Genomic DNA, 27,947 nt, shown 5'->3' with positions numbered 1-27,947 from the left:
TTATTGTGGGGTATAGTGAAATTTATTTATAGTGCATGACAAGGTAGGGCTCCCTAAGCCTTTTCCCTTTTTCAGGGGGTCTGGGATGGAAACTGTGGAGTTCAGGAGATTCTCAGTGTGCTGGGGGCCTAATCTGGGACAAGGACCTGTCTTCCTCTTGCTGAGGCTGGTGGTCCAGGTGACTTTTACTCCTTGGAGGCCATGTGGACCATAAGGTCCACCACCCTATTGCTGTAGCTAAATTCACTGTCATACCAGGAAAAGAGCTTGACATAGTGGTCACTGAGGGCAATGCCATCCTCAGCATTGAAGGTAAAGGAATAGGTGTCATTGTTAAAGTCAGGAGAGACAACGTGGTCTGCAGTGTAGCCCAGAATGTCCTTAAGGAGGACATCTGATGCCTGCTTTTCATTACTCTCTCTTTAAAAAAAATATTTTTAAAGATCTTTATTTACTTATTTTTAGAAAGAGGAGAAGGGAGAGAGAAAGAGAGGGAGAGAAATATTAGTGTGTGGTTGCCCACTGGGGACATGGCCTGCAACCCAGGCATGTACCCTGACTGAGAATTGAACCAGCGACCCTTTGGTTCCCAGGCTGGCACTCAGTACTTTGAGCCACACCAGTCAGGGCATATACTCTCTTTGTTTTTTATTCCTCACCAAGGGACATGTCCATTGATTTTTAAGAAAGTAAGGAAAACAAGCCCTGGCTGGTGTAGCTCAGTGGATTGAGCACAGGCCTGCGAACCAGAGGATTGAGGTTCAATTCCCAGTCAGGGCACATGCCTGGGTTGCAGGCCAGTTCCCTGCAGGCCAGTTCCCAGCAGGGGATGCATGAAAGGCAACCATACGTTGATGTTTCTCTCCCTCTCTCCTTTCCCTCTAAAGATAAATAAATAAATTAAATCTTTAAAAAAAAAAAAAAGTAAGGAAGACAGAGTAACAGAATCATTGATCAGTACATGCCCCGACCAGGGACCAAACCCACTACCTCAGTATGTGCCCTGATTAGGAATCAAACCCACAACCTTTTAGTATACGGAACAATGCTCCAACAAAATGAGTCTCCCAACCAGGGCTTCCCTACTTTCTTGATGTCATTGTATTTGGCAGCTTTCTCCAGGTGGCAGGGCAGATCCACAACCAACATATTGGGAGTGGGGAAACGGAAGGCCATGTCAGTGACCGTCCCATTCAGCTCCTGCCACCTGGAGAAGGTGAATTGGAAGCTTCTTGCCCGCAGCCTTGGCAGCACCATTAGAAGCAGGGACCTTGCTCTGGGTAGCTCCTCGGCCATCATGCCACAGCTTCCCAGAGGGGCCACCCACAGTCTTCTGGGTAGCAGTGATGGCATGGACTGTGGTCATGAGTCCCTCCACCATGCCAGAGTTGTCATGGATGACCTAGACTGAGGGGCCAAGAAGTTGGTGGTGCAGGAGGCATTGCTGGCAGTCTTGGGAGCGTTGTTATACTTGTCATGATTCACACTCATCACAAACATGGGGGCATCCACAGAAGGAGCAGAGATGACGACCCACTTGACTCCCCCTTTCAAGTGAGCCCCAGCCTCCTCCAAGGTAGTAAAGACACCTATGGACTCCACCACATATTCAGCTCCAGCATCACCCCATTTGATGTTGGTAGGATCTCATTTCTGGAAGATGGAGATGGACTTTCCATTCATGAAAAGCTTTTTGCTCTCAGCCTTGACTGTGCCATGAGTAGAATCATACTACAACATGTAGACCATGTAGTTGAGGTCAGTGAAGGGGTCATTGATGGCGACAGTATTCACTTTGCCAGAGTTAAAAGCAGTCCTTGTGTCCAAATGCCCAATATGGCCAAATCTGTTCACTCTGACCTTCCCTATCCTATCTCAGGGTTGAAGCTGGCACTGTGCACGGAGACATGGCTGTGTGTCGAACAGAAGCAGCAGAGAGCCTTTGCATTAACTTTTTAATACTGTAATTAAAAATTCCAGAAATGATACGTGGTATAACATTTGCAAAGCAAACTTGTATAACTGCAAATAATGCTTTAAATTGCTTGTCAATAAACTCATTTTATGGTAGATCAATAGATTCCATTTGCACAGTGATTAGACCCTCTTTATCTTAATGGTATTTTATTCTGTAGTAATAATATACTGCCAAAATTAACGCTTAATTGTAGACTTGTTGGTTGGAAGAGTTTTTCTTAACATTTTTGTTACATTAGTGATCTTATTGTATGCTTCATTTATCTATAAGCCAGTTACTAGTTATTTAGTATTTATTTTTAGCATACTAAAATTCTCAAATGACTGAATATAAAAGTATTTCAAATATGATAAATTTGCATGGGAAATTGTTTTAGCATGTATAAGCAAACTATAGATGTTTTGTTTTAGAAGTTCTAAATGTTAGTTGGCATCTGATAAGGAAAAAGTCCAGAATTCAAAATTTCAAAGTATTACATGAGCCTATTTATTTATTTTCTTATTTATTTATTTATTTTGGTGTTGCAGGTTGATCAGTGAGGGAAGCAAGTTGAAACAGAAAGTACAGCCTTAGAAATTAGTACAGTTGAGGTCTAATGGTGATGCAGCCAATACTAGTTGTGTGACTTTGGACAAGTCATTAAACTTCTCTGGATTTTAATTTTTTTGTCTCTAAATAAAGTAATTGGACTGTGGTTTCCAAGATTATTCCCTGTTCTATGATTCTTATGCCAAAAGTTACATCAGTAGTAATCCTGACATAAAAGGTGCAGTTCAACTTTTCTTTTCTGATTCTTAACCAATAAATAGGGATTGTTGTGGGTTTTTGTTTGTTTTTGTTTTTGGAATGGACAGCTCAACACAATTATGCTGATGAATTTGAGTGCTTATAGTACTATATTTATACCTACACTAATACAGTACATGTAAAAAAGTATGATTTTTGCCATTAGGGATGAAAGACTATAATATTAGCCGAATATTTTTAAAGCATTCCCCCCAGGTAGGGAAGGGTTACATTATTTTGTTCTCTCTAGGCTTGGCAGAGGCAGCCCTTAGTTCTGGAAATGCCTGCAATGCATTAGACATTCTTGCATCAGCTCTCATGGAATTTCCTGTCATTTTAGACAAAATATATGTTCTTTGCCGCAAGATCAGCATTAATTATGTATGGTCTTAATACTAAATACTGTATTTTTTCCCTTTTTTATTACAGTTCAGTTACAGTTGTCCCCATTACTCTCCTTTGCCCTACCCACCCCCACTTCCCACATTTAACCCTAGCCCCCCTCCCCCATTGTCTTTGTCCGTGGGTCCTTTGTACATGTTCCTTGGGGACACTTCTCCTTTTTTCCCCCACCAACACTTCATAATCCCCCCTTTTATCCACCCCCCCATCACTATCAGTTTGTTCTTTTTTTTAAAAATTATTGTTGAAGTACAGTTTTTTGTCTTTTACAATTTGTTCTTTATTTCAATGTTTCTGGTTCTATTTTGCTGGCTTGTTTATTTTGTTGATTAGGTTCCACTTATAGGTGAGATCATATGGTTAAATACTGTATTTTGCCATGTATAATGCACACCCACATTTTTGGCCCAAACTTTCAGGGAAAAAAATCATTTGTTTTAATTAATTAATTAGTATTTAGGTACTTTTTTGTATTAAAAAAGAATTTTAGCGTTTATTTTTTAACATATTATGGTACAAGAAATTTTATGTAACAAATAATTACAAAACACAAGAACAGGTACAAAGTATTTCAGGCACTACCTATGTATAATAAGCATCCTATTTTTCGCTCAAAAAATTGGGCAAAAAAAGGTGTGCATTATACTTGGCAAAATACGATAATTTATTAATAATGATTATAAGGCTTTGAGGGGCTGTTGTTTTACCTCTTATTTTTAATCCTACCCTATTTTTGAAGCTCATAGGTTTAGGAGGAAACTGACATGTAAACAAGTTAAATAAATGTCCTAAAGACACAGAGTTATTAATAATTGATAGAGCCAGGATTCACACCCAGAAGGAACAGTTAGAAGCCTACATCCTTAACTGTTAATTTGCATAGCTTCCCAAAGTTATGTGTGTGAAGTTTCAGATTTTTGTTGGACTGAGGCCCTAAATTCATCAAAACTCACCTTCCTAAGTATGTGCATGCACACACACACCTATTTCAATTCTTTGTTATCAGATATAGTGATTAGACTGTCTTGTCATCCTAGCATTTTCTGTTGCTAAACTACTTATCTTTAGGTGAATTAGAAAGAATTGGGTCTGTGACACAAATATCACTTTTGTTCCAAATTATTAACAATTTAGAACTATTTAATGAATAATAAACATGATTTTGGCAAAGTTCCAAACATTGCTGAGTACTCTATAAAAATGAATAGACAATGCAAACGATATGGTTTTGTAATGATTTCACAAACTCCCTGGTCTATATAAATCCAGCCTGTTGCACAAATGGACAAATGCAGAAGATAGAAAAATCTGAGACAATGATATAGCCACTCAGTCACTTTTTAAATGTAGCATTTTTACTTTGTCCATAGTGTTTATTGCAAAATAGCAGAGGAGTAATTAATGGAATCCTCCAAGTAATGCTAAATGACCAAGCAGAAAAGTTCATACTAAAATGAATTACAACTTAGTGAAAATCAAAACATGGCTGCATATAAACATTATAAGGACTTCATGTGAATGTATATTTCTAATCTGTAAATCAAGACTTTTAATATAGATTTCATGCTTCAGCCAGAGTAAGCCTCCTAAGTAGTATAATCTTGAGTATGTCAGTAGAAACACACACACACACACACAGAATTATTGCCTAATTAAATCATTGGTGAGTTAAATCAATGGTAATTGTTTAAATGTAATTTGAATTTGAGGCAGCGGACTATATGTGAGCAAGAAATAAATTTGTTTGCTAAGTCACTAAGAGTATGGGGAATATTTTTTTACTGCCCCAGGCCATGATTATCTCAACTAGACTAATTTGTATGTTTTACGGTAAGGGAATCCAATTAATCATTAGAGATGACCCCTATTTATATAAAAGGATACTTGGAGAGAAAACATCAGTGTTAGTGAAGCTCAATAACAACAACATCAGTCACTAGCCTTGAATATTATCTTCTCATTACACAGGTGATACTAGAGTAGGTATGTCAGAGGAAGCTTTTAAAAACAAAGCATTCAGTAGAATGAACTGTTAGATAACTTAGTAAGAGGAGTCAATTAATTTTTTTTATATAACCGTTAAAAAAGGGGGATAATTTTTTCTGGTCAAAGGCTTTGGTCCAAACATAAGCCCTACTACAAGAAGCATTCTTCTACAAAGAATGTAGAACACAGAAAGTGAAAGTTAAAGCCAAAATTAATGAAATAAAAAACAAAGAGAGACTCAACAAAATCAGTACATTTAATAAAAATAATAAACCTCCATAGGAAGACAGATGAAGAAAAAAAGGAAAAGTCATACATTTTCAATTTCAGGAATGAAAAAAAGGATATCTTAGATACTATAGAACTTAAAAGATAAGAGGATTTTTAAATTACTTTGTCAATAGATTTGAAAATTTTAACAAATTTGAATGTAAAAATCTGAATAGTTCCATATTTATTAATTAAATTGAATCTGTAATTTGGAACTTTTGCGTGAAGAAGTTTCCAGGCCCACAGGGCTTTGTAAATAAATACTTCTAAGAATTTTCAGAAGAAATAACATGAATATTACTAAGACTCTTTGAGACAATAAAAAGAGAGAGTCGCATAACCTTAATATCAACACTTGGTAAAGACATTAGAAGAGGAAAATTTCAGGTCCATTTCACTTGTGAACATAGATGAACAAATTCTGAAAATTTTAGCAAATCAAATCTAGGAAGACAGATGTAGGTAGATGCCATGAGCAAGTTGCCCTTACTTATAGGAGCACAAGTTTCACTTACCATTCAGAACTCAGTCAATGAACTGACTGAATTAATAGAAAAAGAGAATAATATTATCTCAATAGATTTTACCGACTAGAAGTATTTGATTTTAAAGTTATAGGTCATCAGTCACTCTGGCCACACATCAGGTGCTCAATAGGCACATGTGGCCAGTGGCTACCATATGCCACAAATATAGAACATTTCCATTATCACAAAAAGTTCTATTGGACAGTGCAATAAGGAAGGAAGCATAATGATTAGGAAGAGGGGAATAAAATTGCCATTATTCACAAATGACGTGATTGTTACAAAAATTTTTTTTAAACTACAAACAGTGGAATTAAAAGTGCATTTAGCAAGGTTGCCAGATACATAATTGATATACAGAAATCAATTTTAGGCTTGTATACCACAACAAACAAAAAAATTAAATTTAAAAAGTGGTACCAGTCTATCAAAAACATCAAATACCCAAAATTAATCTAACAAAAGACTTCTACACTAAACTTTTTAAAAAGATTTTATTCATTTATTTATTTTTAGAGAGAGAGGAAAGGAAGGAGCGAGGACAAAAAACATCAATGTGCAAGAGAAACATCTCGCTCGCCCCCAACCCTGGCATGTGCCCTGACTAGGAATCAAACTGGCAGCTGTTCGGTTTGCAAAGGTCTATAGGACATGTGCTACCCACCGAATCACACCAGTCAGGGTTATACTGATTATTTTAAGACATTATTAAGAGAAATTAAAAAGACAAATAGAAGAATATGTCAGAATATGGATTAAAAGACTTAGTGTTATAAAGATATCATTTCCATATAAATCCAATACAGTCTCAAACAAAATTCAGTGCAGTCTCAAACAAAAGATTTGTTTGCTCTTCAAAATTGGCAAGCTGATTTTCAAATTATTATGGAAATGCAAACGGCTAAGAATAGCCAAGATAGTTCTGAAGAATAATAAAACTGGTGGATTTATATGATAAGATACCAAGACTTACTATGAAGCTACAGTATAAAGACAGTGTGGTTCTGGCACAAGAAAAGACAAACCAGTGAAACAAAACAGGGCTGATAGCTGTGCACATACATAGTTACTGCATTATATCAAAGATAACACTGTAGTGCAGAGAGGAAAGGATGTTCTTTTCAATGAATTGTGCTAGGTCAGTTAGATATCCATCTGAAAAGAAAAGATAAATCTTGATCTCAAAACCATATAAAGATATTAATTATAGCTGAATTATAGATATGAAAGGTAAAATAATAAAGCTTCTGGAAGTAAACAGTATCGTCGTGACCCTGAGGTAGGCAAAAATTCTGAAACAGACTATGTAAAACCTTAACAATAACAGAAAAAATGATAAATTGGACCACATTAAAGTTAAGAAATGCTGTTCATTAACAGACACCATTAAGAATGAAAAAGCAAGCCACAGAGTGGGGAGAAGATATCTGCATTTGCAATACATATATACCTGACAAAGAACTCAGCCAGAATATATTAAAAATTCTTACTCAGCAATAAGGAAGACAGACAACCCAAGAGAAAAATGAGCAATACACTTAAATGGTCATTTCCCAAAACATATTTAAAAAGCAAACATAGCCCTGGCTGGTGTGGCTCAGTGGATTGAGTGCCACCCTGTGAACCAAAGGGTCACTGGTTCAATTCCCAGCCAGAGCACATGCCCTGGAGGGGGCACATGAGAGGCAACCACACATTGATGTTTCTCTCCCTCTTTTTCTTACTCCCTTCTCCTCTCTCCAAAAATAAATTAATAAAATATTTCAGACTTATTAGTCATCTGCAAAGTACAGAGTAAAGCCATGATGAGATACCACGTGATCTTAAAATTCTAGTCTTTGGTGTACCTTCATAGGCAATAGGAGGTTTACAGTTCACAGGGGAAAAGACGTGCAGGTTGTGACTATTACAAATAGCTTTACTGGCTCAAAAGAATGTCACAATGGCACAATAAATCTACTTTTGCCCACCCCGTATATCCAACCAAAATGCAAACATCTGTTTACTAAAACACATGAATAAGTGTTCCCTGAGCAGTAGTCATCTATCCCCAAACTGAAAAACAATCCAAAATGTTCAACAACAGCACTTAAAATTTTGTAGAAGACAAACAAATAAATTATACAAATTTATTTGTCTACTCATGTTTTTTTATAAATGGCATTTTCTGCTTTTTAAAAAATACGCAATATGAAAAAATTAAAAATTTAAGATGGAGGCGTAGGTAGATACACTGTGCCTCCTCACACAACCAAAAGAAGGACAACAACAAATTTAAAAACAAAAACAACCAGAACTGCCAGAAAAATTTAACTATATGGAAGTCTGACAACCAAGGAGTTAAAGAAGAAACATTCATCTAGACCAGTGGGTAGGGCTGAGATGGGCAGCTGGGGGGAGAGGACTCTTGGCAAGTTGGCGGCTGGAGAGCCAAGCGAGGCAGTGGCTTGCATACTGGTCGGTCCCACATTCGCATGCAGATAAACCAGGAGGAACAACTGGGGAGCAAGACAGACTTCTCAACCCAGGGTTTCAGTGCAGGGAAATAAAGCCTCAAAACACCTGTGGGGTTGAGGCAGCAGTGGGAGAAACTCCCAGCCTCAGAGGAGAGTTTTTGGAGAAATCCACAGGGTCCTAGAATGTACACAAACCTACCCACCTGGGAATCTGCACCAGCAAGGCCCAATCTGATTGTGGGTAGCAGGGGAAGTGACTGAAAACTGGCAGAAATCAGAGCAAGCAGCACTGTTCCCTCTCTGACCCCTCACCTCATACAGCGCCACAATGAATGTGTTGCCCTGCCCTGGTGAACACCTAAGATTCCACCCCTTACTACGTAACAGATGCTCTGAGAAAAAAAAAAAAAGGCCCAAATGAAAGAATAGATCAAAAAGCTCCAGGAAAAATACAGCTAAGCGACGAAGAGATGGCCAAACTATCAGCTGCACAGTTTAGAACACTGGTTATCAGGATGCTCCAGGAACTCAACTGGGTACTGCAATAGCATAAAAAAGATCCAGGCAGCAATGAAGGTTGTATTATGTGAAGTAAAGAAAAATCTGCAGGGGACCAACACTGATGGAAAGGAAACCAGGACTCAAATCAGTGGTTTGGAACAGAAGGAAGAAACATTCAGCTAGAAAAGAATGAAGAAACAAGAATTCAGAAAAAATTAGGAGAGGCTTAGGAACCTTCAGGACACCTTTAAACGTTCCAACATCCGAATTATATGGGTGCCAGAAGGAGAAGAGAAAGAGCAACAAATGGAAAACTTATTTGAACAAATAATGAAGGAGAACTTCCCCAGTCTGGCAAAGGAAATAGACTTTCAGAAAGTTCAGAGAGTCCCAAAGAGTCCCTCTTTGACAACAAACACAGCTATTAACAACCAAACCTAAAAACAAACAAACAAACAAACAAAAAACCCTGAGCAAACAACTAAAACAGGAACAGAATCACAGAAATGGAGATCACATGGAGGGTTATCAGTAGGGGAGTGGGAGGAGCAGAGAGGGGGAAAAGGTACAGGGCATAAGTACCATAAGTGGTAGGTAGGAAATAGACAGGGGGAGGTTAAGAATAGTATAGGAAATATAGAAGCCAAAGAACTTTTATGTATGACCCATGGACCTGAACTAAAGAGGGGAATGCCGGTGGGACGGGGTGTGCAGGGTGGAGGGGAATAAAGGGGGGAAAATGGGACAACTGTAATAGCATAATAAATAAAATATATTTTTATAAATTAAAAATTTACAATATGTTTATATAGTGAAACTTAAGCACAAATGATAAATACATATCCATAACAAATCTGAAAAAATATCTAGTATCCAACAATGAAAAATTCTTAAATGTTTTGCACCCTAAAACTCACCAACATTCAAAGAAGCAGGAAAATATGACCCATCATCAGGACAAAATTCAACCAATAGAAAGAGAAAGACATGACACATATGATTGGAGTAGCAGACAAGAGCATTAAGGCAGCAACTGCAAATATACCCCATGTGTGCAGGAGGGTAGAGGAGTACATAGCATGCCAAGGAGAGAGATGGAAATTGTTTTTTAAAAAGAGACCCAAATAGGACTTCTAGCAATGAAAAATACAGTATCTGAAATGGAAATTCAGCAAATAAGATGAACAGATTAGATATTAAAGGAGAAAAAGATTAGTTAGAGCCTGAAGACAGCAATAGCAACTATCTAAAAAGAAGCACCAAGAGAAAAAAGTACTTGGAAAAAAAACACATCAGTGAGTCATGAGACACTATTATGCAGTTTACACAAGATAAACAAGTGTCAGAAGGAGACAAGAGTACAGAAAAAATATTTTAAGAAATACTGGACAAAGATTTACCAAGTTTGATGAAAGCTATAAACCCTCAGATTACAGAATTTCACAAATCTCCAAGTAGAGGAACTGGGCAAAATTATCAAATTGTAGAAACCAAATGACAAAAGTCTTGAAAATTGCCTTAAAAGCAGCCAGAGGTAAAAAGTATCACCTTAAATAACAGATGAACAGATATATAAAAATTCATGCAGACTTCTTGTCAGAAACTATGCATGTCAGGAACAGGATCAGAATGTCAGAAGACATTCTGAAGACAGAAGACAGTAAAGTAACATTCTTAAAGTACTGGAAGAAGAAGAAAACAAAAATAGCCTAGAACAGTGTACTGGACAAGAAGAAAGATCTTTCCAAAGTGAAGGCAAAATAAAAACTTTTTAAATAAAAATGCTCAGAGAATTTGTCAACAATAAGCATACACTACAAGAAATGTTAACAGTAGTTCTTCAGGCAGAAAGTGATACCAGGTAGAAATTTGCATCTACAAAAGGAAATGAAGAACACTGGAAACGGTAAATATATGGGTAGATATAAATGCCATTTTCTCTTCATTTAAGGTTTTTTTCCTCAAGGATTAATTAGAACAAGAATAAAAATATATGTGACTATAACATAAGTAGAAGTAAAATAAATAAAAGGTATAACTAATAAGTCATTGGTAGAGAGAAAATGGAATTATAAAAATTACCAATAGATGATGGGGAGAAAAAAAACAAAACAAAGAAAAAATGTTATAAATAGACAAATAGAAAGATAGAGATTTAAATTCAGCCATGTCAATCACATTAAATGTAAATGTTCTAAATACTCTCATGAAAAGAGATTGTCTGGTTAGATTTTGTTAAAAGACTCAATTATATACTGTATACAAAAACACTTTGAATATCAATATACAGGTTAAAAGTAAGTAGATGAGAAATGATATACAGTGTAGACACTACTCAAAAGAAAGCTGGAGTCCCTATATTAATTTCAGAAATGTGGATTTCAGAGAAAGAAATATGAGATATTCCATAATGGGTAGGCATGTAATAACAGAGCTTTAACAATAGATGAAGGAAAACTAGTAGAACTAAAAGGAGAAGTAGATAAATACACAATTATAGTTGGAAACTGTATTTTAGTTTTAATGTTTTTCCTCTAATTAGTATCTGCTGTCTCATTAGCCAAAAGATTATGCCAGCCAAATCTGATTATAGTAGTATCAAAGGTGAAGATTCTATGTAAGTATCTACAAGCAGGTCAGTTAAAATAGTAAATACTGGGGCTTACTAATTGCTAGGTGTATTAGTTTTTTCTTGCTGTTGTAACAAATTACCACCAAGTTAGTGGTTTAAAACACAGAAATTCATTATCTTACAGTTCTGGCAGTCAGAAGTCCAAATGGGTTTCACTGGCTGCTTCCCCTTACAGGGAAGATGTAACTCAGTGTTTAGCAAAGTAGAATTTGAAGTGGGAATTCTATTCATAAGAATTTATTCAAATGTATTCAGGAATAATTAGACTATTACATGGAAGAAAAACAAAGCTGCATTACCCTAAGTATTTTGAGAGAGGGTAAATAATCGATTTGTACATGGCTTCTCCCCTAAGGAGTTTATTTTCAGATATAAATGCAACAGCAAGGTTGTAAAAGAAATTTACCCTTGGAGAGTTGCAAGGTTTAGATTAGTTTAAAATCCTAAGACTAGGCCCTGGCTGGTGTAGCTCTGTGGATTGAGCGCAGGCCTGCCAACCAGAGGATCGCGGTTTGATTCCTAGTCAGGGCATATGCCTGGGTTGCAGGCCAGTTCCCAGTAGGGGATGCATGAAAGGCAACCATACATCGACGTTTCTCTCCTATTCTCCTTCCCTTCTAAAGATAAATAAATAAAAATTTTAAAAAATTCTAACACTAAATACAAGTATTTTGTTTGAGTGGAGGAGGTACTATATGGGGAGAGCAGCAACCAGGAGAAATGAGGCAGAGAATATACAAATGAGCAATAATTATCTAGTTGTAAAGGAATAACTTACTTGACATTATTAAAGACATACAATATCTGTATTTGGGCATTTTAGGGTAATTTCTCATTTTTCAGGAAAAGTTGGAGGGAGGTATACTGGCCTAGATTTGATGAGTCATTCCTTCCAGAAAAATATGTTCAGGTTGGGCATATTTAATTTTAGGGTGCTCTATAACCTCCAAGAGTTGCAGATTTAAAGTATATGAAAAACATATAAAATGTTCCATGTGACCCCCAAAAGTCTTAAAACCACCAACTTCCCTATGACCTGCTTGTTTTTAGCCTATAAATAAACTCTTGTTTCTGCATTCAGGCTATGTAAATTTACACCAAGAAACTGCTAGAAGAATTTAATTTTCAGTCAAGAAATAACTATCAATAACACACTTGAATGGCCTCCTTTCCTACCTCAGGCAATAAGGAGTAGAAAACAATTGTGCCATACCTTCAAATGCAGTGTATAATATTAAACTTCTTTTTAAATTCACTCTGCTTCCTAAAGATGGAGTTTTGGTACTAACAAAAATTATCTCTGTCCTTGTTACGAGTTTGCATCATAGAGCATAAGAGAAACTCAGTTAATAACCTTAGATTCCTATTGGATTGTTTGGAGCTCCTAGCTTAATAGAGAAGGAAGGATTTGTGTATCATCTTAATTTCTTATTCCTTAATCAATATTTTCCACAGTTCAAAGCCTAAAGCTTATAAGATGTGAGAATACTTTTAAATTCTATTCTGAAGGAGCAATTTTTAAAAAACATGAAGCAGTGGTGAGGCTTGTTGCAGAAAGAAAATATATATCTATATAGATATAGATATATGGAACATACGTGATACATACATACAATAATGGAGAAAAGATTTTCAAGTTGGGGAGAAAAACAGAAGATGTAATTTTCTCTTTGCCCAAATATTTATAATTCAAATCTTACCTTTGTAAATAATCCCAGTGCCAAGCTCTGAGACTGTTTATGTGTTAGTGAAAACTTACTTTCAACCCTTAGAACAAATATATATTTCTATACATTAAGAAACATTATTTTAAATAAATTTCATCTCTATTTCAGTCACCTTATTAATTTAGGTAAATGGAGTTTGTGTTGTACTTTACATTTGTCTCCAATTTAAAAACCAGCAGAAAGTGTCTATACCCTCTGCTCAGCATGCAGTAAGGTCTTATGTAGGAGTTAAGTGAAAGTTCCTACATTGCTGAAGTTAATTCAACTTGGTAACCTTCCTATTTGCTTAGAAAATTGTACGTCTGGGAAATCTTAACCTAAATCTTATTTAATTTACATTTATTGCTGATAAAATTTATGTTCCATACCAATATATCATTCTGTGGAAAGGCAGATTGTATGTGTTTCTCGATTGCTGTTCTTATCAACTTTTATGACATAATAAAAATTACCGAAGCTTAGAGAAAGGTGTTCTCTTCAGGGGTGGAGAGGTGTATTTCTCTCTTTTTTCAGATTGCCTGTTTGGAAAATGTTAATATACCATGTGGGGGGAGACTCCAAAAAACCCAGAATTTATTTATTAAAAAGTGTGTGTTTATTCTTACATATTTAAACTTTATTCACCTTCAAAGATGCAATAATGTTTCTTCCACTGCTCAAAACAGTTCTTGAACTCACTGATTTTTATGCCTTTTGATGCTTCTGCTGTTTTTTGTTTCACCTCTTCCACATGGGCAAAATGTTTCCTTTGAGGACATTTTTTAATCCAGGGAAACAACAACAGAAAAGTTGCTTGGGGTGAGATCAGGTGAATAGAGAGGGTGGGGCACAGGGGTCAAGCTATTTTTAGTTGAAAACTGCTGAACACTCAATGCCATTTAGTAAGGTGTGCTTGTAAATCACCTAGCATGAGATGGAGAAATGCAAAGCTGAACGCAGCCTCTCACAACAACACCAGCTGGTGCACCAATACAGATGGGTTCCTAGAACACTTACCTAGTGGGGGAAGCCTGTGCTACAAGGGACAGGTCCTCTAGAAGATAATTCCAGTTTTTTGGAGGGGCCCACACCCCTCATATAATAGATGCATAGCAAATAATACAGGGGTGGGGCACAAAAGTAGGTTTTTAGTTGTTTGTGTGGAAAATAATACAGTAATGAATAACACCGCAAGGATAAACTCTGTGTTTCACCTACTCACAACAGTGAACCTACTTTTGCCCACCCCTGTATGTTAATTAAATGAACTGATACAGGTAGATGATTACTCCTTTATTGACTTAAAAAGAGAGAGACATCAGTTCATCTGTAGACATTTTCTTTTGTTTGCCTGCTATGTGGTGGGAACCAAATTAAGTGTTCATTTAATTTCACAGCTGCTTTATGAAGCAGAAGGTCTTTTCTCAGCTTTACAGCTGAGAAATCAAGATTTGGAAAGACCTGACTTTTCCAAGATTGTCTAGCTTACCGGTATTCAAATTTAGGTCTGTTAGACTCAAGGAGGTCAGGCTTTTTCCAAAATATAGTATCTCCTTTTATTTGACCAGTTTTATTAATTTCTTCTGTATTTTCATAGCCTTTATTACTCAAAATAAAACCTATAGAAATGCATTTATTCTTGACTAATTTTACAGGCTGTTTTAAAAGTCGGGTTTATTGAGGTATAATTTACATACAATAAAGTGCACTTCTTTTAAAGTGTACAGTTAGATGAGTTGTAACCGACATACACCTTCATGTAGCCTGCACAGCAATCAACATCTGGAACATTTTCATTACTCTCCCCACCCAAAGGTCCTCATGCCCCTTTATAGTCAGTCCCTTCCTGCCACCACTGATCTAACTTTTATCCCTATAGTTTTACTTTTTCCAGAATGTCTCATATGTGGAATCATATGTTAAGTAACCTTTTGTGTCTGGCTTCTCAGCAGAATTCTTTTAGGATTCATCCATGTTGCTGCAGATGTCAGGTATCAGTTTATTGCTGAGTTGTATTTCATTGTATGAATGAACCACAGTTTACTTATCCAGTCACCAGTTGATGGACATTTGCTTTTTTTTCTCCAGTTTGGAATTATTATGAATAAACTATAAACATTCATGTTCATAATCTATTGAGTTTTAGAATTTCTGGGTTAGTATGGCATTTTCTTGAGTGACTAGATCACAGATCCCTTAGTCTTAGATAATCTAAAACAAGACTCCTCACTAAGGGCTCTGAGCTCTCTGTTAGAAGTTGGGGATGAAAAACATGTTGACTGTTTTCAAAATTTAGAGGTACTGTGTTAATATTCACTGAGCAGTTACAAGAATTATATGTGATCATTATTATTTTTTAAGATTTTATTTATTTATCTTTAGAGGGGAAGGGAAGGAGGGAGGGAGAGAAACATCAATGTATGGTTGCCCCTTGTGTGTCCCCTGCTGGGAACTGGCCTGCAATCCAGGCATGTGCCCTAACTGGGAATCGAACCACGATCCTTTGGTTTGCAGGCCCACGCTCAGTCCACTGAGCTACACCAGCCAGGGCTATATGCGATTATATTAATAAGGACTCAGAACTGAGAACTGGTAGTCTCTCCCATTCCTTTTTACAAAGGTCCTTTTTTTTGTCTCCTGCTCTACTATTCTGTTAACTGTTATTAAGAGAAATCTAAAATGTGGGTGCTAACCTTATCTTTTCTTAATTGTAAAAGATTATATAGTGTCAGAAGATTGGTATATTCGATTTTTCTTTTTATTGTGAACGTTAGAAAAACAGTAAGTCAGCTAGCAAATACACTTCACAGTATAGTCCAACAACCTGACAGTGTTCTCACGTGAGTCCTATTAGCACATTCTCTGTTATTTTTTTCCAGTGTGTTGCTTTCTGCATGGTTTTGTGAAGTAGCTCACAACAGCATTTACTACTTCTGTGTCAAAAATTAGCCTAGTAACTAACTTCTCACGTTTAAAAATCAGCACTTATTCTTCCACATACATCTTCTGCATGGCCAAGACTATCTTTATGCCTTATGATTGTTTAAACTACTATAAGCAAGCATCTCGATGAACCTTTCCCCTTCTGTCATTCCTGTTTTGCAGGATTGCACCAAATGTGATAAAACATTATCAGCAGCCATTTTGTAGAACTTCTTAGGATAGTTCTACCAGTTTGTATTTTAAATTCCTCTGTCTATGAGTCATGCAGAGTAAACACATCATTAGGTTTTCCTTCTCCTGACTTTCCTAATGAGGGGAGAAATCTTACACCACTGGAGAGGCCTTGAACTCCTTTCTGAACTGATTTATTTACATAGCATATGCTTAGTTTGACACATTGCTTAGAAGAAGCAGAAACCTTTTTTAGTTAAGTACTATACAATACTTCAAAGAACATTTTAGCTACACTATAATTGTTTAGCTTTTTGGATACAAAGCTGCTCTTTAAAAAACATTCCTGTCCTAGTTCTTTATATTACTGCTTTCAGTGTGAGAGAGAATTAAGCTGAATATATTTAGAAGCTCTTTTCAGAAACAAATTCTAGTTTCAGGAGTTGCTCTGTAATGCTAGCAGTTTAAGATGTCTGCACAAACCTAGGGCAGATCACTGTGCTCTGGTCTAGTTGGCGAGAAAGTAAATGGTGACTTGGAGACAGATAATATGCTATTGTGGTCCGATATAATAAAAACCTACACTTTGAAGCCAGATAAATCTAGGTTTAAATCCCAGCGTGTGCTTGCTAATAATTTTTTTCCAGCAATGTTAAAACTACTCAATTTTTTAACTATGCTTGTGATAAGAGCTCCTTCTCAGGGTTGGATTTCAGTGACTGAAACTATGTGTAGCACCTGGCATATGGTAAAACTACCCATTAAATCTTTCCTTTCCTCCTACCCCCACCAAAAAAAAAGTTATCATTCAAATATGATTAGATAGTTTTTCAAAAACCTGAATATGTCTCATGCAGGTTTGAGGATAGATAAAGGTAACAGGGTTGACCTACCAATGGAATTCTGGGGATGATTTTTAGCACAAACTCTGGACTATGGAAAGACTAGGTTGCCATATTAGGTAGCACAAGTCAATAGATTGGTTAGAAAATATACATGACTATAAACACTGTGACTAGATACATACCTTTAGTATGGCTGAATAAGGTACATTCCAATATAATATTTGAGAAGTACCTACAGTGGATAAGACATTGTACTGAGAAATGGTTTGCCATTATACCCTCCATCTCTCCTCTGGGCTACAACACAAACATACTGAGGTTTCAGCTGCTTTCCTGGGCCACAGTATGATGTAAAAGGATGGAAGGGGCCTAGATCCTTGATGATGTAGGTATGTATTAGGTCCAGACTGCCTACTATTTCTGAGTTTTGTCAACTGAAAGTATTGTTGACAATACAACAGCAACAGGAGTCCCCAGTTTGAAGTGCAGTGAAGGAAGAGAGACTTTATCCAGTGCAAATATTTCAATTGTGATATAGCTTAGTAGTGAGACAGCATGGCTGTGAGATAGCTTAATAGTGATATAGCATGGTTTGGAACAGCACAGGTGTTAAACAGCTCCAGCCAAGAGGCTCGGGTGTTACAGCTCTACCTCTGAAGATACAGCTCCAGCTCTGATGTTACAGCTCCACCTGGGGAAACACAATCTTTGGTGGAAAGACTGCACTTAGAGGGCATTCCCAGGAAGCAGAAGTCACTTGCTTACATAGATAGCAGTGCCTGCTCCCAGGCTCTGATAGGCTTGTTCTTGTACAAATGAGGGCTCCAAGTCTTCTCAGTTTGATTGATCCAAAAAGTACTGTCCTAATTGGTCAGAGCAGAGCTGCTCTGATTGGTTGGTAAAGATGCAAATGAAGATACAGTTGCACAGCTCCCATTGGACAGGGGAAGTCTCGGTCCTATTGGTTAAAATACCATCCTAGGAGCTTTCTTATAAGGGTTGGTTCAGAAAGCAGTTACACAATGCAGGAGGCTTGACAGCCCAGTCTGTGGCTCTTCCCTGAAATGCAGCATATGTGAGAGACTTCTGTAAACAATGGCTTTTACACTCTGGTAATGAATTTGAGTTTAGTTAACCACAAGGAGTCTTTCTTGGCAGGTACATTCTTCTCAGGGTCAACAGGGTTTTTGTTGGTTTTTTTGTTTGTTTGTGTTTTTTTTTACTTTTGTGAAAAATGACAATGGCTAGGATATATAAGGACTTTTTTTTTCTGGTGTCCACTAGTAGCAGCAGAACCTAATCCTAACAGATTCAGATAGCAGTTTGCGTATAGGCATTTGACTCCCTGTAACCACCCCTAGTCACTATTGAAAATGACTAATATATCTAAAAACGGTACACCAGCACTGAAAGATGGAAAGGAAATATTTATCTACCTAAAATACAGAAATGTCAAGAAATTTCTATTAGAAATAATCTAGATATTCTATTGAAAGTAACTAGAACTCTTTGAAGAGTGGCCATTTCAGATCTTTGGCAGGAAGTATGCATTATGAATTTGGGGTATTGTGACATACGAGAAAGCAGGAAAGCTATCAGAAACTATTTGAGTTGTGTCAAAAGGACTTAGGAGCCAACTTGAAGAATTCGTACTGATGAAAGATGGGATAATTGGAGCATCAAGAAGTAATAACTGCAATGGATATGTTTTGAATTTTTGAGTTCATATACTACTAAAAATGTATTGCTCATTTTTGGAGGTTTTTAGGGAGCTAATTTATTACTTTTTAAATCGATAAGTAAAAGAGAATGATTCAAGTACTAATTCTGCATTTCCTATACAAACTATATACCTTAAAATAACCAAACAAATGATAAAGGCAAGATTTTCTTTGCAGAAGTATTCCAGCTAATACATTAAGATGGGCTGATGAAATTAGAAGAGCATCATTTTGTTATGCCTGAAACAATGATCAGTGGTAGCTAAAACTATTAGATGGACTACTGATGAAGAACTTTATAATGGCTGGATCAGGCTAACAACACCTGAACATACAGATTAATACTTGTATAACAAAAAGAGAAACTATCAGACATTAAATACTTCCTGATGAAAGTTCACACCTCTGCCTTAAAGTATTGAGCTGAAAAACCAAACCCCCAAAATCAAGCTGTAGATCCAGCAGCTGTTTTACAGAAAATACCCAGAACAGAATCTGAGATAAGACTCTGCAGCCACTAAAAGAGAAGAATGTGGCACTCGGTACAGGGCAAAAGCTTACTCTCGATACTGTCACATAAGAAACATCCAAACCTGTAGAGAATTTTTATACATTTATTTGAGCCAAACTGGTGGCAATTACCAGAAAGCAACATCTCAACAGATTGAGAAAATACTCTTGAGAATGGCAGTTTTGCAGCTTATTTTGTACATTAGAATAAGAGGAAATGTGAGGAGGGTTACATGAAATTCATTGATGGTTGATTCTGGGGGCAGGAGAAAGCAAAGTGGGAAATTCTAGGATTAGATAAAAAGTAAGACAGAGAGACGCATATTTTCTATTGGTGGGTACAGGATAGTTAACATTTACCATTTATAGCCCATAGAGATGGTTATGGGGAACAAGATAATGGGCTTCTGTGGTCTCCTGCTCTGGTGCAGAAGCTGTGCCCTGAGGGGTCTGGCACAGGGGTTCACTCTGACATTTCAAAGGCATGTTCTCAGATGTAAAAAGACTATAGACAGGCTGGCTTAAGGTCAAGATTGTCCAAGTAGCTACAGCCCTAGGAGGTAACTACCACCATGACTGCTTTTAGTTAGGAATTTTATATTCAGGCCTTCCGAAGTGATTTATTTGCCTCTGAGTTTGTAAGGCCTACCATGCAGGCCTCCCCTGAGCTTGTCAGGTTTAACACGTGGCCCCTTTCTTGTCCACAATACTAAAGGTCACTTTTAGTAACTAGGGAATCTTTGGAAGTTTTTAAAAATACTTGAAAATTTCAAAAATTGTGGAGTATTTGGAATAAAACATGGAAAATGAGTTTGTAAGATAGTAGACTAAGAAGAAAGGTGACTAGCTAATTGATTGGGAAGCATAAATTTAAAGGATATTGGATAATATAAGAAACTGTTGCCCGGGCTGGTATGTCTCGGTGGATTGAGTGCCAGCCTGTGAACCAAAGGGTCACTCATTCGGTTCCCAGTCAGGGCACAGGCCTGGGCTGCACTGTGGGCCGGGTCCCCAGTGTGGGTGTGCAGGAGGCAGCTACACACTGATGTTTTTCTTCCTTTCTTTCTCCCTCTCTCCCCCTCTCTCTAAAAATAAATAAATGAATAAATAAATACATAATAAAGTATTTTTTTAAAAAAAACTGTAGGTTGAAAACTAAAAATGCAGTATCCAAGTAAGAAACAATAGAATAGTAACTAGATATGCAGTCCAAATTAAATTGTACAGCAGAAACAATGAGAGTGGATAAGAAACTTAAGATTGATTCTGTGATATGAAATATGAATTTAAGAAGCTCTACCAGAGTGCAAAGGAATAGGAAAAAAGAGATGGAAAAAAGAAAATATGAAGAAAAAGATGACAGACATAAAAGGTAAAGTAAAAGAGATCCAACATAGAGATAATTGATGCTTTGTAAGAGACTAGAACAAACTGAACAGCAGCAACTATTTTTTTAAATTTTTATTTAGTTATTTTTCAAGTACATTTTTTTTGTCTATTTCTCCCATCCCAGCCCCCGCCCTGCCCCATCTCCCCCCTCCCTCCCATTCTCCCCCACCCAGTCCTCATCCCTGTGTCTTTCATACTTGTTCCTCAAGCAGCAACTATTAAACACACTAAAGGAAAAACATTTTCCTGAGTTGAAAGGATGACCCTAGTCTGTAATTTAAACAATTGTTTCCAAATACCAGGAAATTTTAATAAAAAGAAACAACAACTAAGCCTACTATGGCGAAACTTTGTACTTCTTCTTGTCAAAAATAACCAGGCATCCAGGGAAAAGGAAAAACAAACACACATGTTACTCACAAAGGTAAAAAAGGCATAACAGCCTTAGATTACTCATACAATTAAACATCAGGAAACAATTGAGCAGTGTCTACAGAATTCTGTGTACAATTTAGACCCTAAAATTCTTTTTTGTAATATTTTTATTTATGTTTAGAGAGAGGGGAAGGGACAGAGAAAGAGGGAGAGGGAAAGAACATCAATGTGTGGTTGTCTGTTATACCCCCTCCCCTCCCCCGCACTGGGGACCTGGCCTGCAACCCAGGCATGTGCCCTGACTGGGAGTCAAACCTGCAGCCCCTTGGTTCACAGGCTCGCACTCAGTCCACTGAGCCACACCAGGCAGGGCATGGACCCCAAAATTCTTGATCTAGACAATTTGACTAAGAAGCAACATATGTTTTTAATTCAACAAGGCTTCAAAGTATATGCCACACACCTACCCTTCTGAAAAAATTGTTTCAAAATATGTTCTAGCTGAGAGATTCTTCAATATACAGGTAAAAGCTACAGCTTGCAACTTTCATTCCAAGTATGACTTCATGCTTTGGGTTTAGCTAGCTCTTGAATTGCTGCTTTGTTAACTTTAGAAAGCAAAGACACTAACTGAAGTAATTCTCAATGGAGTATGGATTCATTATTTTTGTAAAAATCATTGTGCTAATTGGCCTTAATCTTCAGAATTGCCTAAGATGGTTCTGAGATCAGGCAGCACTCATATTTCATCACTTATAAATAGTACTTACTAATTAAATATACTTAGTGCATACGGTATGTTATAATGATTCTCAAAGTGGGGTCCAACAGCGTATATTTCTTACCTGAAACGACAAATTTGGGGGTCCTTACCCAGATAGAATCAGAAACCCCAGGGGTGAGACCCAGCAATCTGTGTTTGAATGAGCCTTTCAGGTAATTCTGATGCCCAGTAAAGTTTAAAAACTGCTGGTATAGTTTATTGGCACCCAGACCTAACTAATCATCAGAACCACCTGGGAACATCTTGAAACATGTCTTCCCAGCCTGGATGAGACTTGATCTTCCGGTTTTGGGAATTGTTGGTATAAGAGAGCTTAGAATCAGAAGACTTCGATCCTGTACTTTACTCCACAGCTACTTAAAGTTTCTGTGCCCCAGTTTTCCATCTTGTAAAATAGCACTCATTTTCCTGCCCATCCCATTGGATTGTTGCAGGAATTAAATAAAGAAATGAATAAAAAGTATTTGGCAATGTAGGTAAGGAAATCCATTGTCGTGAATGTATACCATTCTGTTTTTGAAAAGGGACTCACGTAATGGTTGTTTAATGTTCTCTTGCCGACCAGTGTGTATCATCTGTGTTCTGCTTCATTGAGTTTTCTCCACGCATCCCTTTCAAGCATCTTTCTCTTTCCTAACTACCTGCCATATTACTTTTTATTCAACTTGCAATTTGAACCGTTATTTTTATTTTACACACTTTCAACATGATGTTTTTCACTTGTTTCTTGTGTGTTCAAGTCTTGTCTCTTTGAGGTTGTAAGTCATTTGACAGCAGGGATTGTACGTCAGCATTTTATATTTTCCTCAGTGTCAGATCTTAGGCTCAGTTCTATGCATAGTAATACCAAGTAAAATAACTTAATTGAATTTAGCCTGTTCACTAGCTCACTGTCATAACTGGTACTGTAGGAATTGATTTCCTATTCATTAATTTAATATTTTTGTGTAAACAAAGCTGCTTTCCTTCTATTAGTATGGACAGGTAGTTAATATGGTCCTAACCAATGTTTGTACTTTACGGATTTAAATTATTTTATTTAGCAAATGTTTTTAACAATATAAAGCATTTTACATTATGTTGTTACATTCTTAAAAACTGGCATTGCTTTGGTGGTCTGTTGGCACACTAAGATTTTCCTACAAAACTAAGGGTGTCAGGTAGAAGACCCCAGTAGGCTTAGAATATAAATTTCCAAGTTAAGACATAAATAAATGGAAATACCTCCCATGTTCATGGATTAGAAGACTTAATGGTAAGATGTCAGTGCTACTGAAAGCAGTCTACAGATTCGGTCCCTATCAGAATTTCAGTATCTGTTTGCAGAAATAGAAAAACTCACCTGCATGCCAACATTCATGTAGAATCTCAGGGGACCCCAAATAGCCAAAGCAGTCTTTAAAAGGGACAAAACAAGAAGATTCACATTTCTAATCTTAAAATTTACTAGTACAAAGCTACAGTAATCAAAACAGTCTGGTACTATCATAACAACAGACATACAGATCAGTGGACTAGAATAGAGTCCCAAAATAAACCCTGACATACATGATCAAATGATTTTTGACAGGAATACCAAGACATTTACTAGGCAAAAGGACAACCTTTTTCAACAATTGTTGCTGAGAAAACTGGGTATCCACATGCAAAAAAGTAAAGTTGAACCTCTATGTTACAACATATGCAAAAATTAATTCAAAAATGGGTCAAAGACCTAAATGTAAGACCTAAAACTATAAAATTCTTAGAAGAAAACTTTGAACAAAAGCTTTACATTAGACTGGCAATGGTTTCTTGAATATGACACCAAAGGCATAGGCAACAAAAGAAAAATAAATTGGACTTCATGAAAATTAAATTTTGTGTATCAAAGGACAACATCAGTAAAAAGGCAACCCACAGAATGGGGAAAATATTGGCAAGTCACATATCTAGTAAGGGATTATTAGAGAACTCTTAAAACTTAATAACAAAATAAGCAGTCCAATTCAAAAGTGGTAAAAGGAATTGAATGGACATTTCTCCAAAGAAAATATACAAATGGCCAATAAGCACATAGAAAGATGCCTGACATCATAAATTATTAGAAAAATGCAAATCATAACCACAATGAGATGCTACCTCACATACAAGCAGTGGCTACTGTTAAAAAAACAAACAGAAAATAGCAAGTGCATTTTGGTGGGGATGTGCACTTTTGGTGGGAATTAATATGTTACAGCCACTGTGGAAAACAGAATGGTGGTTACTCAAAAGCTTAAAAATAGAATTACCATATGATCCAACAATTCTACTTCTGGGTTTATATGCAAAAGAATTGAAAGCATGATCTCAAAAAGATATTTGTACACTCATGTTTATAGCAACATTATTTGCAATAGCCAAGAGATGAAAGCAATCCAAGTATCCATCAATTGAATTAATAAGCAAAATGTGGTATATACATATAATTGAATATTAATTAGCCTTAAAAAAAGGAAGAAAATTCTGGCGTGTGCTACAACATGGATGAAATTTGAGATCATTATACTAAGTGAAATAGGCCAATCACAAAAAGACATACTATATGATTCACTTATATCAAATACTTAGTCAATCATAAATGCAGAAAGTAGATTTGTGGTTGCCATGGGCTGGTGGTGTGAGAGAATAGGGAGTTACTGTTTAACGTTTAATGAGTTTCAGCCTTACACAGTGAAGAGCATTATGAAAATAAGTGGTAGTGATGGTAGCACAACATTATAAATGTATTTAATACCACTTAACTGTACACTTAAAATGGTTAAGATGATGATTTTTTATGTTATGTGTATTTTACCACATTTTTTTTAATTGAGGAGGAGAAGACAGTGAGCTTCTACACTCTGGAGTAATAAAAGACAGCAGGTGGGCTCAGCTCTCCTTGCAGATACAGGACCAAACCACAAGTGCATCTTCCCCAGTTCCCAAGTTTCTTTTTGAGTGTTTATTTATACAAGTAACATTCCTTATTAAATGGTTCCCCTTTGCTTCTGTAGTTAGAAGTTTTTCATTTTTATTTTGCTTAATTGTTTTTTGTGTGTGTGTGTGGCAATGGATAAGTTTATAGGAGAATGGCAGAGAAAGCAAAAGTACTGGGTTAAGTTGCTTCAAAGCGGATTCATGTTGAGTAACTGAGCAGATAAATATGAGCTTTGATGTCACAGATAATTTTTATTCTGAGGATAATAAAGGCAATCTAAATCCAAGATTATATATTCTTGCCAGATTAAACTAAATTAAACTTGCCAAATTAAACTAAATAGGATAAAAATATTAAAACATTTACATTTCAGGTTGTAGTATTTTGGTTTGGTTTGGTTTCCTGGCTATGGCTAATTAAAGACAATCATGAAATGAAGATATTTTTTATCTTAAGATTTATACTTTTTACACCCCAACCTTTTATACTAATACTACTTACTCTCCTTATATATGCTTCTACCTTTGGATTTTTAGAACACCAACATATTATTTTCAAAGCCTCAAGTTAACATGGACTGATGAAACTGTAATTATGCTCCAGTTCTATCTCTGGAGAAAAGTTCTGCTTTAACAAGCTATCCCAGAACATCAATATAATTATTAGCAGAAATGAAGCTTTGTAATGCATTTGTAAGTTGTTGCTGGGTTTGTGGGGCCAGTGGGGATCCTATTTTCAAGGGCTTTATTGAACTGTATATACATAAATATCCATAATTATTACTCATTTCAACTCTTTTCTTAATATGGCATGTAATTACACTATTGAATTTGAAGAAAACTAAAAAATCCAGGGAGCTTCATTCAGAAATACTAATAAATTTTTAGAATATCTAGATAACTTTTTCTAAAATTGTATTTTACCTTTGCAAAATTATTGGTTCAACATCAAAATTCAGCTTTGTCTAGAATAAGACCTGTTAATGTTTGAGTTCAATTCACAACTGATAACCTGATATAAATTAGAATATCTCCTGAGGAAGGGTAGTATTCAGCTTCAGAAATGCTATATGCATATGCTCAAAGATACCCTGGGACATGTCAGCTAGAACACAAGCTTTGGAGTCAGACGAACAAATTTGAGTTCAAATCTTGAGTGAACTATCAAATAATCTTGTGACCTAGGTACAGTAAATTACTTAACATCACATAGCCTCAGTTTTATCATCTGTAAAATAGGGGAAATACAATTTTTAATCAGGTTTAAATTCTCTTTTATCTTGGCTTTGTCCCTGTCCTCTTCTTTAGTGAAGTTTTTTTAATATATATATATTTTTTATTGATTATGCCATTACATTTGTTCTATTTCCCCTTTAGTTCATGAACACGTGTCTCAAGTTCTTTAGATTCCATATTTCCCCTACTATTCTCACCCTCCCCCCATCTATTTTCTATCTACTGTCTATGCTACTTATTTTCTGTACCTTCTCCCCCCTTCTCCATCTCCCACTCCCCTATTGCTAACCCTCCATGTGATCTTCATTTCTATGGTTCTGCTCCTGATCTAGCTGTCCTCTTAGTTTGCTTTTGTTTTAGGTGTGGTTGTTGATAACTGAGTTTACTGTCCTTTCACTGTTCATCTTTTTTATCTTTTTTTTCTTAGGTAAGTCCCTTTAACATTTCATATAATAAGGGCTTGGTGATGATGAACTCCTTGAATTTGGTCTTATCCGAGAAGCACTTTATCTGTCCTTCCATTCTAAATGAAAGCTTTGTTGGATAGAGTAATCTTGGTTGTAGGTCTTTGGTTTTTATGACTTGGAATACTTCTTTCCAGCCCCTTCTTGCCTGTAAGGTCTCTTATGAGAAATCCACTGACAGTCTGATGGGAACTCATTTGTAGGTGACTGTCCCCTTATCTCTTGCTGCTTCTAGGATTCTCTCTCTCATTTTAATTTTGGCTAATGTAATGATGATGTGCCTTGGTGTGTTCCTTCTTGGGTCCAACTTCTTTGGAACTCTCTGAGCTTCCTAGATTTCCTGGAAGTCTATTGCCTTTGCCAGAATGGGGAAGTTCTCTTATATTATTTGTTCAAATAAGGTTTCCACTCGTGACTGTTCCTCTTCCCCTTCTAGTACTCCTATAATTCAGATGTTGGAGCATTTAAAGATGTCCTGGAGGTTCCTAAGCCTCTCCTCATTTTTTTGAATTCTTGTTTCTTCATTCTTTTCTGTTTGGTCATTTTTTCCTTCCTTCTGGTCCACTCCCTTGATTTGAGTCCCAGTTTCCTTTCCATTACTATTGGCTTCCTGTGCATTTTCATTCATTTCAATTAGTTTAGCCTTCATCTGTTCCTCTAATTTGTGACTAAAATCAACCAGTTCTGTGAGTATCCTGATCACCAGTGTTTTGAACTGTGCATCTGAAAGTTTGGCTATTTCTTCATCACTTAGATTTATTGGCTCTGGGGCTCTGAGTTCTTCTTGAGCCATGTTTTTATCTGTTTGTGCCTGTTATGTATGAGGAGAGGTGCCTTAGTTGTTCACCAGGGCAGGCCACCCAGGTGGCTGGTTTGTGGCGCTGTATGTGGGGGCGGGGTCAGAAAGGGAGCAATGGCGGTCCTCTCCGCTGGCCCCCACCTGTTTATCTGAGCACAAATGTGCGAGCCCGCGGCCTGCGCCAGGGCCTGTGCAGTCTGTCTCGACACTCGCCTCCTCACTGGTTTATCTGCGTGCAAATGCTCGACCGACCGTAGACAGCCAGCCGTGCCTTTTTCCTGGGTTCCACCCGTATCTAGCCCGCACCTGGGATCCATGTCCTCGGCTGCCTCTGCACTGCCCAGGTTGGGGGATCTTCCCTGCCCAACCCACTCTGATGCTGGCTTCGCCCCTCTCACCAGTTTAGCTGAGCAGTCGTTGTTTTCAGACCCCATATTGTCGATTTTCTGAGGTTTGGTTGCGTTTATTGTTGTTAAAACTTTGTTGTTTTTAGATTTGGTTGTGGGAGGACGCAAAGTGTTTCCAC

General features: G+C 36.8%; 1 protein-coding gene and 1 pseudogene across 3 annotated transcripts in view; one reads left to right on the top strand and one right to left on the bottom strand.

The window, feature by feature from the left end:
- GLCE (glucuronic acid epimerase) overlaps window positions 1–27,947 on the top strand; it is a 109,103-nt gene that overhangs the window by 56,136 nt on the left and 25,020 nt on the right. The window lies entirely within an intron of this gene.
- LOC119056988 (glyceraldehyde-3-phosphate dehydrogenase-like) lies at window positions 186–27,855 on the bottom strand (annotated as a pseudogene).

Source organism: Artibeus jamaicensis, unplaced genomic scaffold (genome assembly GCF_021234435.1).
Source record: "Artibeus jamaicensis isolate MK-2021 breed Jamaican fruit bat unplaced genomic scaffold, CSHL_Jam_final contig_548, whole genome shotgun sequence".
Lineage (NCBI taxonomy): Eukaryota > Metazoa > Chordata > Mammalia > Chiroptera > Phyllostomidae > Artibeus > Artibeus jamaicensis.
This window is presented reverse-complemented; position numbering and strand designations above follow the sequence as displayed.